Source organism: Marmota marmota, unplaced genomic scaffold, assembly GCF_001458135.2.
Source record: "Marmota marmota marmota unplaced genomic scaffold, marMar, whole genome shotgun sequence".
In the NCBI taxonomy this organism is placed as follows: Eukaryota; Metazoa; Chordata; class Mammalia; order Rodentia; family Sciuridae; genus Marmota; species Marmota marmota.
Window position 1 is genome coordinate 41,070,610 of NW_025999977.1, and position 15,611 is coordinate 41,086,220.

A 15,611-nucleotide genomic window follows, 5' to 3' on the forward strand; every position below is an offset into this window, starting at 1 on the left:
GAGGAGGAGGAGGAGGAGGAGGCCGACGACGACAAAGAAAAAAGTATGACCCTGGGGAAGGAGGAGGAGGAGAAAAGGAAAGAGAAGAAAAAGTTGTATAAACCTGGGTACAATGGCACATGCCTGTAATCCCTGGGACTCAGAAGTCCAAGGAAGGAGGACTGCAAGTTTGAGGTCAGCCTGGGCAACTTGGGCTAGTACCCTGTTCCAAAATAGAAAATCAAATGGGCTTATCAATATAGTTTTGTAGTAGAACACCCCTTGGTTTAATCCCTAATACTAAAAAAAAAAAATTTAAGAATATATATATACTAAATGTTTTTGTGTTTTTTTCCCTATTTCTCCAACTGCTATTAAAAACCTGCACCCTTTCCTAGGTTACTAATCCTTAGAGGATAAACCAGTTCTGACAAACCACTCGCATGTGAACAAATATCACCACAGAAATCACCCTAGTGCTTTGTGTACTAATCAACAGTCAATTTAAATCAAATTGAAAGAGAAGAGACAGGGTTAAGTAGGAAAGAACAGCACTTTAGGGTACTTCATATTTAATGAACAAAAACTGAACAGAAATATAAGGGTTTATTTTTGGATTCACAATTCTCAGTTCTATTCCAGTTATCTATGTATCTATCTTTATGCCAATATCACACTGTCTTGATTACTGTAATTTTGTTCCACATTTTGAAATAAGGAAATGTGAGTATTCCAACTTTGTACTTATTTTTCATGGTTTTTTTGTTGTTCTGGTTCTCCGCACTTCTACTGCCAATTTCTGCAAACAAGCTGCTAGGATTTTGTTAGGAATCAAACTGTAAGTCAATTTGAGTAGTACTGCCATCTCGACAATATTGTCTTCAGATCCATGAACATAGGGTATCTATTTACTTAGATATTTTAAAATTTCTTTCAACAATCTTTAAATTTTTATGATGCAAGTCATATTTCTTTTGTTAAATATATTCTTAAGTATGGATTCTTTTGATATTACTGTAAATGAAACTGTTACATAATTGAACAATTTGTTGCTAGTGTACAGAATCACAATTGACATTTGAATATTGTTCTTATAATCCATGTACAAATTTTTAAAAATCAAACTATTCTGAAATATTTTTCTAAATGTTACCCATTCTGTTGTATTATACCACAAATTACAAGAAAAGTCAATTCTAATAAAAAATTACACGCCTATAATCCCAGCCTCTTGGGAGGCTGAGACAGGAGGATCACAAGTTCAAAGCCAGCCTCAGCAACAGCAAGGCGCTAAGCAACTGAGACCCTGTCTCTAAACAAAATATAAAATAGGGATGGGGATGCAACTCAGCGGTTGAGTGCCCCTGGGTTCAATACCAGTACCAAAAGAAAAAAAATCATCCCAGTAGAAGAAAAGAAGCTGATATTACATATTAATATAAAGACTTAGCCAGGTACACTGGCACACACCTATAATCCCCGCTATTCTAGAGAATGAGGCAAAAGGATCAAGGGGAGGAAGAGCTGGGGATGTACATAAGAGAGAACATTCCTGAGTTCAATCCCCAATATAATAGTGTCTCCCTACCCAGTCTTCATACCCTAGAACTGCTAAATTCAGATATAAGCTAGAATCAAGAAAAGTTTTGGACTAGGAATGTAGTTCAGTAGTTGAGCACTTGCCTAGCATTGTGAAGACCTGGGTTTGGCCTCCAGAATGGGGATGAGGAAATTACTCGTTATACACTATTTTTTTATATACTAACAATGAACACATGGATGCTGAAATTAAAAATGCAATGCCATTTACATAAACTCTAAAAATGAGGTACAGTAATTACATGTGAATCTATCAAAACATGTATAGGACTTACATGTTCATATTATACAATGCTGATGAAATATATCAAGCTGGTAGGTATACCACGATAATGGATTAGAAGATATAATAAAGATGCTAATGTTCCTCAAATTGATATACAAGTTTATTATATAAAAATTCCTATAAGAAAATATAAATTATTCTAAAATTTACAAATAAAAGCAAAGAAGCTAGAAGAGCTAAACAGTTTTTGAAAGTAATCAAGACTACTCAATTACACAGCTATAGATACCAAGACTGTGTGATGATGGGAATGAACACATATGTAAATGTAATATTAATAAAGTTGCTAAGATTTTCAGAAGTAATAGAGTTATAGAAGACAGCTGGGAAATGATTTGGGAAATCTGATTAATTCCACAGTATCAGTTAATAGACAATAATGGAAAAGGCAAGAGAAGCAACATTATAAGAACAGAAAATTAACATGTTTTAGATACAAAAGATGTGATGCCTTTCTCCCCATGCCTGAATAAGAAATTTTCCTATCTGAAAATTTAAATCTCCTTTATACCTATATTTTTAAACAAGTAGCATTTTAAATATTTGGCATTTGCCATCTACCCAATTTGAAACAAATGGAAAAAGTAACCAATTTAACAACTATTTCACAAGAATTCTGAAACCCCAAAAACTCTGAAAAAGTAAAACACATCACACTATGTCTGAATTACCCTGAATTCAAAATTAGCGTAATAGACACTAATGCAGCTTTACTTCACAAAAGTCTTAAGACCTCCAGTTTCTTATGTTTCCAGTGGTAGTTTTAAATTTGGCATGCATAGTTAATTCCTTGAATTACTCATGAATTTTCTCCATTTCCACAGAACCATAAGATACTGTGCCACTCTTTCTCCGTAAGTTGCTGAGGTTTGAAGTGGCTTCAAAACTTGCAAACCTCCTGGGGCTGGGGCTGGAGCTCAGTGGTAAAGCGCTTGCTTCGAATATGTGAGACACTGGGTTTGGTCCTCAGCTCCACATAAAAATAAAGATCCTGTGTTCATCTACAACTAAAAAGTATTAAAAAAAAAAAACTACTTGCAATTCTGTTCCAGCCTCCTGATTAGCTGATTTTATGTGTGCACAGCATCCAACTAAAAAGGAGAAACATTTTAGTGTAAAAGATCTGATGAAGCAGATTCTGTTGTAAAACAACACTGTGCTGACTTCTGCTGTCATTTTCACTATGCAAAACCTGAACAGTTGGGGGTATGCTCAAGAGTTGGTACATGTACACAAAAAAGCCATGGACTCAATAACCAGGACCCCCAAAAAGGAAAAAAAAGGAAAACTTTGAGAACAGCTTCAAGAACCAAGCATTTTCCAGAACATGGCAGTATTTTATGTCCTTATTTGGTAGCTCAGCATCAAGAGTAAACCTTGATGCAGGTGCATGCCTGTAATCCCAGCGGCTCAGGAGGCTGAGGCAAGATGATCACCAGTTCAAAGCCAGTCTTAACAAATGCTAGGCACTAAGTAACTCAGTGAGATCCTGTCTACATAAAATACAAAACAGGGCTGGAGATGTGGCTCAGTGGCTGAGTGCCCCCAAGTTTAATCCCTGGTACCCCCTCACCCCCCCCAAAAAAAAAGAGTAACCCTGCCTTAAGTAACTATTATCTCGATTCTTTGACAAAGCTACTCCAATTAGATTTTTTAAAAATGCTTTTAGTTGTAGATGGACACAATACCTTTATTTTATTTATTTACATGTGGTACAGAGGATTGAACCCAGTGCTTCATATGTGCTAGGCAAGCGCTCTACCATTGAGCTACAACCCTTGTCCTACTCCAATTAAATGTTGATGATCCGTTATGTTCTCACTACACATCAGTTTGTTCTAACTACACATCAACAAATACTACAAGTATAACGTTGATAGTAAATTCATTTTAGAATTAGGTAATATAAAGCTTAGTGATTTAGAAGATACAGGCAAACATAAGCTTTGGCTTTGCCACATTCTGGCTGTGTGGCATTAGGTGAAATTTTAACCTCTCCATGCCTCTGTTTCCCCTACCTACAGTGAGTATTATACCTTTACCTTCAAGTTGTAAAAACTAAATCATGTGTAGAAAGCCTAGGACAGTGTTTGGTATATTACAAGCCCTCAATTAAGCTATTATTTGAGCTCTGTAACTAAAATTCTCTTGGTTATAGGTGCTACCCAGTTAGCTACTCAATTTCAGCCTTCACCCAGACCTTTACCATTAGTGATTCAAAAATGTCTGCCTACTTTTTGGCTTGCCCTTATCATCTCCTTAGATCTAGCCCAAACTTCATCCTAGGTAGCAATAAGATTCTAAGGTCTCCATGTTTGTCCTCAATTTACTCAGAACTTGCTTATCTTTTTCTTTTAACAATTTGCTTGCCTTCACCCCTCCACATTTTAAGGACATTCGGAACTTTTCACATTTTTCTACATCATTAAAAAATGAGGCTGTGGGGGCTGCAGTTGTGGCTCAGTAGTAGAGCACTTGCCTAGCATGTGTGAGGCACTGGGTTCAATTCTCAGCACCGCATATAAATGAATAAAGAAAATAAAAGGGTCCACCAACAACTAAAAAAATATTTTTTAAAAAGGGGGGGCTGGGATTGTGGCTCAGCGGTAGAGTGCTCACCTAGCACGGGCGGGACCCAAGTTCAATCCTCAGCACCACATAAAAAAAAAAAATAAAGACATTTAAAAAAAAAAAAATGAGGCTGTGGTGTAGTGACTCTGCAGTGGCAGAGCACTTGCCTAGCATTCACGAGGCCCTTGTTTAGATCCCAGCACTGCAGAAATAATTTTTAAAAAAAATTTCTGAGTTCAGGTTCTATCTCTAAAGGCTACTAAATCTTCATAATACATAACTTGTTGATTAACTGTTTCAGCTTTATTAAGTGTTTAATGCTTACTTCCCAAATGTCATGACAATTTGTTATTATCACTATACTTCTGTATCAAACTAATACCTTGTATTATTATTTTATTTATAAAATTTACAGCCATTTTAAATTTCTGCTACTTTACTTGACTTCCCCCAAACTTTTACCTCTTCCTCCTCCTTTCTAGCTTTTTAGCTCAGATTTTGTTGTTTTCCCGTTATAATGTTTAATATGGAATGCTTCCATGAATTTGTGTGTCATCCTTATACAGGGGCCATGCTAATCTTCTCTGTATCATTCCAATTTTAGCATATGAGCTGTCAAAGCAAGCACCCCCTTTACAAAACTTTTTAAACCTTTCAAGCAACCTATTCTTAAGCTTGTCAGAGAGACAAACATCTGCTTTAAATAAGTGAAGCCTATTCTTATCCATTCAGAACACCAATAAGAGCACAAAATCATTTCATTGCAACACAGTGAAAGAGGGTAAATAAGAAGGATTTTCAAGTGGCATCAGACAATAAATGACTTAAAAGAGATAAGGACTTTTCACCCTCTATTTTTGGCACTAAAGAATTTGGAGGAAATGGTTTACTAAAGAAATATCAAATGTGGGGGAAAGGAGACAGAAAAGGTAATAGCAAAAACTGAACGATTTTCTCTAATTCCTTACCAATATTTGACCTTCAATTGATACCGTTTTACTGTCTTTATCCTTCAGCTTTCCAGGACCTGTGTTCTCATACAACTACATCTAGAAGCTCCAAAATTTACAGCCAGCCCTGCCTCTCGAAGAGTTGCAAATTAATATTAGTGTATACTCACTCCCATTATACATGGGAAAAGAATCTCTTTTTCCCCAACTTTCTTTTTCTTTTATTTGTTCTTTTTAGATATACATGACAGTAGAATGTATTTTTACAAATTATATATACATGGAATATAACTTCCCATTCTTGTGGATGTATATGATGGAGTTACACTGGTTGTGTATTCATTCATATATGAACATAGGAAAGTTATATCAGGATTCATTCTATCTTTCCTATTCCCATCTCCCCTCCCTTCCCTTCATTCCCCTTTGACTAATCCAATGAACTTCTGTTCTGTCCCCAACCCCCGCCTTTACTGTGTGTTAGCATCCACATGTCAGAGAGAACACTGGACCTTTGGTTTGTTGCAACTGGCTTATTTCACTTAGCATGATAGTCTCCAGTTACATCCATATACTGGCAAATGCCATAATTTCATTCTTCTTTATGGCTGAGTAATATTTCATTGTTTATATTGCCCACATTTTCTTTATCCATTCATCTGTTGAAACATACCTAAATTGACTCCACAGCTTAGCTATTGTGAACTGAGCTGCTATAAACATCAATGTGTCTGTGTCACTATAGTATGCTGATTTTAACTTCTTTGGGTATATGCTAAGTGGGATAACTGAATGAGATGATGGGTCCGTTTCAAGTTTTCAAGGAAAGATTCCAAGGAATCTCCATACTGCTTTCCAGAGTGCTTACACCAATTTGCAATACCATCAGCAATATATGAGTGTAGTTTTTCCCAACTTCTTATCTCTCCCAGAGGTCCCCGACTTTTGTTACTGTTTTATTAATGAACATTTATATAATGCATATTGTACATTAGATATGTTCCCAAGATTTTACAAACATTAACTCACTTCATCCTCATAGTACTCCTTAAGAGTTCTATGGATGACACTAAGGCACAAGGCTAAGGCAAATAAATAGAAGCTCTTTTATGGATGAGACTAAGTCCTTTGGTTAATAACTTACCTGAGGATACACAGCTAATAGGACTTGCATTTTAACTCCATAAGCTGACTCCAAAGCCCATGTTCATAATTACAAATGCTGCTTCTCCCTTCTTTTAATATTAAAACAAGTCTGTAGCTTATAGAATGCTCATAAAACAATTTAGAGAAAAGTTTTCCTTTCTTTACAAGACAAATCCTAAATTGTTTTATAGAAGATAAAATGCGAAAGTCAAAGATTTAAAGGAAAGAGCTGGAAGTAGGTGAGTTGGCACACTCCTGTAATCCCGGTTATAAGGAGACTGAAGCAAGGATCACAAATTTGAGGCTAGCCTGAGCAATTTAGCAAAACCCTGTCTCAAATTTTTTTTTAAAGGTAGGAAGGCTATGGATGTAACTCAGTGATACAGCATTTGCCTAGCATAGCATGTGTGAGGCACTGTGTTCAATCCATAGTACCACATACATTAAAAGGTAGATGGGTAGGCAGGAAGATAGGAAGGAAAGAAAAGGGGCTGGAGAGTCATGAGGATCCAATCTATCATTACCAGTGCTACCACACCCTTTCACTTTACTAGTCCTTCTAAAACGCCCAAGTTAAAAAACATCATTTCTGAAGTCAACTTTTCTTCCAAATCTCGTAACGGAAAGAAAGGCTCTCTTCCCTCATCCCAAAGACCTTACTGCTGGTACACATCATTTCTCCATACACAAAATTTTTAAACCATCTCTTAAATTGTGATGATACAGCAACTACATTAGCCTATTGAGAGGAAAGAAAAATTACTATTAACAAACATAGTTTTCTTTCTCTAATCCAAGGTTCTGTCTAGCATTTACACTACCAAAAGGTTGCTACAGAGCCAGGTACAATGGCACACTCCTGTAATCCCAGCAACCTGGAAGACTGAAGTAGGAGGGTCACAAGTTCAAGACCAGACTAGGCAACTTAGGGAGATTATTATCTCAAAATAAAATATTTTTTTAAAGGGCTGGGATGTAACTCAGTGGTAGAGTGCCCCTGGGTTCAATCCCCATTACCGTGTGTGTGTGTGTGTGTGTGTGTAAAATCACTACAGAATAGAATAAAAAAATAATAATACATTCCAATTTATATCTTCTGAGATTGGTTTTTAAAACTAATGGTTCAGTCACTACACCCTTAATCTCTTTATCCCATAACTTTCACCACAAACCTGCTCTTTTCTACTCTTTGTGCTAACAGGATGATGATGAAAGACAAATCTGACAAGTCCAGGCCCTTTTCCAACTCATTGACTTATATCAACTTCCCTCCAGTAATCTTACTTTACATACCTAGAATAGGGAATTGTTTTTCCACATGATAGGGGTCTTAAACAGCTTTTAAAAACAAAACTTTTAAGTTAGCTTGATTCCTAATAAACAGAATTATAACAATATTTTAGTCACATCGACAAAAAAACTGACAAAAACATCCACTTTCCAACGAGTTCTTTCTTAGTGCTAAATAATAACAAGAATTAGGATTTTAACCTAAATTTTTTAACTATAATAAATGTTTTTTATAAGTATTAATTTATTCTCAACTTTTATTTTCCATTAATTTTCTAGAAAAATTTATTTACTATTTCAATGTATTCCCTTTCAGTGACTTTTTTTGGTACCATCATTTCATATATTACCTTTTCATTTTGTGTTAGTCTTTCCTGTTGGATTATAAACTGAGTTAATAGGTACCAGTGTCTATTTGTCACCTTCTCCTAAAAGTATATATAACCATGAACAAAATGATTTTAAGCCTGTCATTAAGTTTTCCATCTTATACTTTAAAAGTTTACTTCTTGCTTTCAATTTCACAATCATTTGCTTTCATAATTTGTCTACATAATTTGATAAGAGATGAGCAAGTTTAAAGTTCTAAATCATCTCTGATTTGCCTTCCATTCCACCATTCATGATCTAGTCAGTCCTCAAATCTTCATTCAAAATAAACCGTATAACAAGTCTTCTCCACTGCATGCCATCATATTTCATGCTCAGATTACCAATGACCTCCAAAGCAGTCTTCCTGATACTTCTCCTCCTGTTTCATCCTGCATTCTCACCATGCTGAATATCCTAATAGTGTATAATGTATAATCTTGTTTAAACTTCTACTAAACAAGGCCCAAATTTCTTTGCCAGTTCTTCACAGCACTCTCCTCATCTGCATATTCAACCTGACTTCTCAGTACTCTCAGAGTATAGTATTCTATTAATTTTCCCACTGAAAATTCAGCTTGGTGGCGCACACCTATAATCCCAGCAAATTGGGAGGATGAGGCAGGAGAATCACAAGTTCAAAGCCAGCCTCAGCAACTTAATGAGGATCTAAGTAACTTAGTGAGACCATCTCAAAATAAAAAGAGCTGGAGAGATGGCTCAGTGGTTAAGTGCCCACAAGGTTTGAAATCAAATTTGGCAACTTAGTGAGGCCCTTAGAAACACAGCAAGACCATGTCTCAAAATAAAAAATAAAAAGGGCTGGGAATGTGACTCAGTGGTTAAGTGCCTCTGGGTCCAATCCCTGGTACCAAAACTAAATAAAAATAAACAACTTATTGCTAAATCGAACCTAGAGTGCTTTCTGTTTTTCTAAAAGGATACTAACAACACAATCAATCTTCTTCTCTCAGGCTTATCTCGTGACTAAACCATGTCACCAAACCTATTATTTAGAAACAAAAGATGTATATACCTTTGATTTTCAAACTTTTTGTTTTGTTCATGTACTTTCAAAATTATTGAGGATCCAAATAAGCTTTTGTTTGTGTGGGTTATGTCAATTTATGTTTTACCATATTAGAAATTACAACAAGAAAAAAATTAAATATTTGTTAACATACTTAAAAATAGTAAATTCAGGGGCTGGGGTTGTGGCTCAGCAGTAGATTAGTAAGTAGATTGCTTGCCTAGCACGGGCGGAGTGCTAGGTTCAATCCTCAGCACCACAGAAAAATAAAATAATGGTATTGTGTCCAACTACAACTAAGACAAAATATTTTTTAAAAAAAGTAAATTCAAGGATGAACATGGTAGTACATACCTGTAATCCCTGCTACTTGGGAGGCTAGATACAGGACTGCCAAATTCAAGGCTGGCATCAGCAAGACCCTGTCTCAAAATAAAATTAAAAGGGCTGGCAGGGCTAAGGTTATAGCTCAGTGGTGAGTTCAATCCTCAGCACCACATAAACATAAATAAATAAGTAAAATAAAGGTATTGGGGGGGGGGCTAGGAATGTTCCTCAGTGGTATAATGCTTACCTAATATGTGTGAAGCTCTGGGTTTGATCTCCAGTACTTCAAATAAGAAAGAAAATAAATAAAGAAATCTACATGTTAACATAAAGATTTTATTTAAAAAACCCATGTATTTTCCAAAACAGAAATAAACTTAGGAGAATAGCATGATTTCATAGTTTTGCAAGTTTAATGTTTAGCTTAATAGATGAAACTTGGCTTATATGCCCTTTTGCTTTCAGTTCACTGCAATATGCTCTTTTGGCTGAAACACAAAGAATATAGTGTTAATGAAGAAAATCTACTTGCATACAGGTATGTAGCTGGAAAAGTGATGACTATTTTAAGAGTATTTGAATAATACTAAATATTATTTGATACTTCAAAATTCAGTGATTACTTCTTAAAGATTAGATGCAATATGAAACCTAAAACCCTATCAATGAACTTTTCACGATTTATTCTATTAATACTCATCAATTATTTGCACCATGAATGGATCTTTTTATAGACATGTATTTTTATTTTATTTTATTTTATTTTTTTGGTGGTCTAGATTTGAGCCCAGGGGCACTTTATCACTGAGCTATATTCTTTTATTTATATCACCTTTTACTTTTTGAGACAGAGTCTAAGTTACTGAGAGTCTGGCTAAATTGTTTAAGCTGGCCTCAAACTTTTTTTTTTTTAAGTATTTTTTTTTAATTGCACATGGACAATTTTATGTGGTGCTGAGGACAGAACCCAGTGCTTCATGCATGCCAGGAAAGCACTCACCACTGAGCTACAACCCCTTGCCTCAAAACTTTTGATCCTCCTGCCTCAGCCTCCCAAGCTGCTGGAATTACAGGCATGTCCCACTGTGCTTGGCCTATGCAGGATTTTATAACATCGTGTATTGGTCAGCTGGAATTACTGGTTCACTGAGTTACATGGTTCTTCCAAATGTTGACACACGTCATTATACAACATGAAAAGAGTTGTATTTTTTAATCACCATGAACCTCATCAGGAAAAACTCTTAAGTACTGGAAAGCTGTCACGTTCATGGAGGCAGACATAGGTTTGCCAAAATTCTAATTTGAAAAGCCATGAATTTTATCACTGGCAACAAACACTATCACTTCATTCATTTGAAAAAGTACACGCCAAGTATTTAAGTATGAATAATCATAGTTTGCCAGTTGTTCTTTCAAGAATAAATGGTGTTCCATGAAAAATGAGGCCAAATCAAATAATTTCACAAGTGCTTTTCCTTGAGACAACCATTACTGTCTCATAATGAGGCAGATATGTTTCATATCTACTTCTTATTTTGTCATGAAACAAAAGACATATAATGTGCTCAAGAGTCAGAATTTAATAAAAATTAATTATGCTTCAGGGAGAACATTTTCTCTAATTTGCAGTGATAGGCCTTGATTATGCTAGGTAAGTACTCTATCACCGAAAACCAAATCCCTTCAATCAAGGACACTCTTGAATAAAATTAGTTTTTTCCTGTGAATTCATGATGGCGAATATTACCCACTAGTCCAGCTTAGTGCCATTATCTTGATTCATGTTAACACCAGCAATCTACAAACTACTTCTTCTGCACCCGGTTCAAGTGCCAACACATGGTGAAAAAAAGCAATAATATCTTGGATTATGAAACGTTTTGGCCTCCTGATCAAAAAGAGCCTCAGGTGGGAACCTGTGAGGATTCATCTATTAAAAAAACCACCAAGACATGAGGGCAGGAAAGATGATAGAATGAGATGAACATCATCACCCTAGATACAGGTGTGACTGCACATATGATTTGACACTTCATCATGCACAATCAGAGAAATGAAGTTGTGCTGCAATTATATACAATGAATCAAAATGCATTCTGCTGTTAGGTACATCTAATTAAAATAAATTAATTTAAAAAAAAGAAAATTAAAAAAACCCACCAAGATATACTAATGTTTGAGAATTCACATGTCATACTAATTTTAAAAGCATGAATTTACACTGGATGTTTTCATTATGAATTTAATTTGATCCTTACAATAATCTTAAAAACATTTCTTAAACAGAAGAAAGCACAGAGTAAACCCAATGTTTCTAATCCCAAAGATTTCCATCATTATATTTAAGACCTGATTGATATATCTGTCATGTTACCAAGGATAGGTCACTAAACTCCACTTCCTTACCTGAAAATAATGACAGTTATCTACTTTGCTCTCTTTACCACACTGTACAAAATCTATAAGGAGGAAAGGAGAAGTACTCTAAATTTTTCCTAAATGTTATTAAGCATTCTGAAATGAAAATCAATTGAAGTAGAAGAAATAATCCTTGGGGTTCAAAACAACAGTCACTTAAGTGATTATGACATTTTACATACATCTGTTTAAAACAGGTGAAAAACATATAAAACCAGATTTAATATTATTTTACTCAAAATACAATTTATTATTTTCCCACTGTTTCCTATTCACTCTTAAGCCTATCATCCTTTAACAAGCTCTGATTTCTCTTTTTTTTTTAAATATTTATTTATTTATTTATTTATTTTAGTTTTCGGCAGGCACAACATCTTTGTTTGTATGTGGTGCTGAGGATCGAACCCAGGCCACACGCATGCCAGGCGAGCGCGCTACCGCTTGAGCCACATCCCCAGCCCTGATTTCTTTTTTTTTTTTCCTTTTCTTTTTGGTGCTATGGATTGTGAGGCAAGCACTCTACCAACTGAGCTATATCCCCAGCTACAAGGTCTAATTTCTGAATTTAAAAAATCAAGTCCTCTACTCTGAAAAATCCAGGAAGCCAACTGTAAGAATGGGAAACTTGAGGCAGAGAAGGCCAAATCCTATGATAAAGCCAAGGATGCATACCTTCAAGTTCAGGAGCACTAGCAATATACATGCAGCTTGTACACTCATTATAGTTCAATATAATACACAAAGTAAAGATAAATCTAAAACTGATAAACAACTACCCTCAAAGACTATTATCATCAAAAATATCTAAGCAGTTCAAGTTTTTTAAATGTCATGCTATTATCCTCTAGATAGTTCTCAAAAAAATTAAATTATAAAGCCTGAAGATCACCATGAACACCACTACCCATCATTATTCCTGGGACAGTTAAAAAAACAAAAAATTCTTAACTACAGAGACAGAGATGCAGTTGTACTGATGCAATAGTCAGGGACCTACTACTGTCAATGAGAACACTAGTCTCAACCATGGCTCTATTGCAGAAATTAAAACCAACCAACTTTTTAGGCATAAAAATTCCAAAGCATCTCAATGCTGTTTAGTGGACAAAGAGGCTGTATTATTAGGCACTAAGTAGGATCATGGCTCAGGAGGCTGAGGCAAGAGGATCATGAGTTCAAAGACAGCCTCAGCAAAAGTGAGGCATTAATATGAACTCATCGAGACCCTGTCTCTAAATAAAATACTAAATAGGGCTAGGGATGTGGGTCAGTGGTCAAGTGCTCCCGAGTTCAATCCCTGGTACCACCCCCTCCCCCAAAAAAGAAAGTAGGATCAACTGAAAATTTTAAAACACATGAGCCAGGCCCTGGATTCAATCCCTAACATCACACACACACACACACACACACACACACACACGGTCTTGCTGTGTTCAAACTGGCCTGAAACTCCTGGATTCAAGCCATTCTCCTCCATCAGCCTCCTCAGTAGTTGGAACCATAGGTGTGCACTACCATGCCTGACCACAAAGTTTTAAATTCAAACTGGCAGTAAAATCCAAGAAAGTGCATCATTAGTTCCTGATATATAGTATGTTCTCTCTTCTGAATAAGGAATCTGCTTAAAATAATACACTACGAAAAACTTTTATTAAACACAATAAATAAAACATATGAAACAATTATTTGCTCTGACTTCTACAGAAGAGGCAAGAGGTGTCAAATATGCTTAGTTTTTAATTAAGCCTCACCCACATAGTCTGAGAAAATGACTCAGCAAGACTCAGCCCATATGTTAACTAGAGTTAAGCGATTAACACAATTAATGTTAAACACATGTTTCTTGAACTTGCCCAATTTATAGATAAAAAAAGAGGCTCAAAGGTTAAATGGCTCAAGCTCAAAAGCAAAGTAACTACTATTAAAACTGTCTCCTGGCTCAACAATCTATCTAATGTATTAAGCACTAAAAGATTATTTAAAACAAACAAAGCTTCACTATCATAGTCACTGTGGTCACAAACTCCTTCATGATCCTTAAAGGGTGTAAGTCATTCAATATACAATTAAGAATTTAAACACATCTTTGATAAATCTTAACTAGAAAATTCCAACTCCAATTCATTCTGCACACTGTCTAGGATATCATCTTTTTAAAAATGAATCTAACCACGTCACATCCCTGCTAAAACTTTAAATGGAATTTAAATCCTTAGCATGAATTACCAGGTTCTGCACGACTGGGCCCACACCTATTTCAACACCTATTGCTTCTGCTTGCCTCATTCCAATCACCACTTCAACACACGCTATCTTTCAATTTTCTGGTCTCATAAATTTCCTTATTGACTTTTTGTTTAAATATTTCCTCCTTTCTGAATGTTCTTTCTCCTCTCCCCTCCTTTCTCTTATCTTCTACTTAATTTCTAACAAATGTATAACACTAAAGATAGAAATTTTAGTTTTAGCAGTAAGAATACAAATTCTGATGTAGTAGAGTTTCATGATAAAAAGAATTATACTTGGGGGCTGAGGTTGTGGCTCAGTGGTGAAGCACTTGCCTCACACATATGAGGTACTGGGTTCGATCCTCAGCACCACATAAAAATAAATAAAGTCTAAATAAATAGATATGGTCAATAAATAAATAAAGCCAATAAGTAAATAAAATCAATAAAGTGTCTATCTACAACAAAAAATGTATTTTAAAATAAAAGAATGTGAAATACACATTATTCATAATTACATGCAAAAAGGCTACAAAATTCTACCAACTGAAAGATACTTTTGGATGGCAAATTGTTGAAATACTCAGTAAATAAAATTTGTGATCAACCTGATGATTCATATACATACCATAAATAACATATGAATATTATATCTACATATATGTGAATGGCAGCATGTGATTTGTGTTACATGTTAAAAATTATTTTTAAAATGTACACACACACACACACACACGGGTTTTTTTGGTGGTGCTGGGGATTGAATCCAGGGCCTTGTGTGTTGAGAGCCACAGCCGAAGGGGCCCCAGCAAACTTCCAGCTGCCGGCTGATGATTGGCTCACAGCGGCCCCAGCAACATCTAGCTGATTGGCTCCTCTGTGGTGATGCTCATTGGGCTGTTTCCCTGCCCTTTCAGACCACGGAGCTGCTCATTGGGGGACTTTTTTGGCTCCGCCCACGTGACCCAGCCAATCGGCCTCAAGAGCAGGAGGATTGTGGGGTGTGGGAGAGAGAGGCTTGTGGAAAGCCGGTGGTGGCAGTTGAGGCTCTGAGGGTTTTTCCTGAGAGGCTGTTTTGTTTGGCGTGTGTGGTTCTAAAAATAAAGTTAGTTTCTTTTGACAAGTGGCTCCTGATTGTGCCCAGCCAGACTGCGGCATTTGGTGGGCCACACGGGGAGCGACTGAGGGTAAGTGAAACTGCTCGCCCCTGAGGGCAGGGCAAGAGGATGGGTAGCCATTTTAAGATTCCTCTTTTGTTATTTTGTTTCACTTTTGTTTTAAGTTGCCTGTCCCTGGAGATGTGTAAGATGGAAGAAAAACCGCTCACATCTGAGGAACAGATAGGGAGAAAGGACGGATGGACATTTCAGGAGGCTATTATAATGATTTTGTGTTGTTCCAATTTTGTTTCACTC

General features: G+C 36.0%; 1 protein-coding gene and 1 non-coding gene across 2 annotated transcripts in view; both read right to left on the reverse strand.

The window, feature by feature from the left end:
- The window catches only part of Rab10 (RAB10, member RAS oncogene family), an 87,614-nt gene that overhangs the window by 46,107 nt on the left and 25,896 nt on the right, over nt 1-15,611 (reverse strand). The window lies entirely within an intron of this gene.
- Nucleotides 4,956-5,063, reverse strand: LOC125617339. Its single transcript, XR_007348318.1, has one exon. It is a non-coding gene; the product is annotated as a U6 spliceosomal RNA (small nuclear RNA).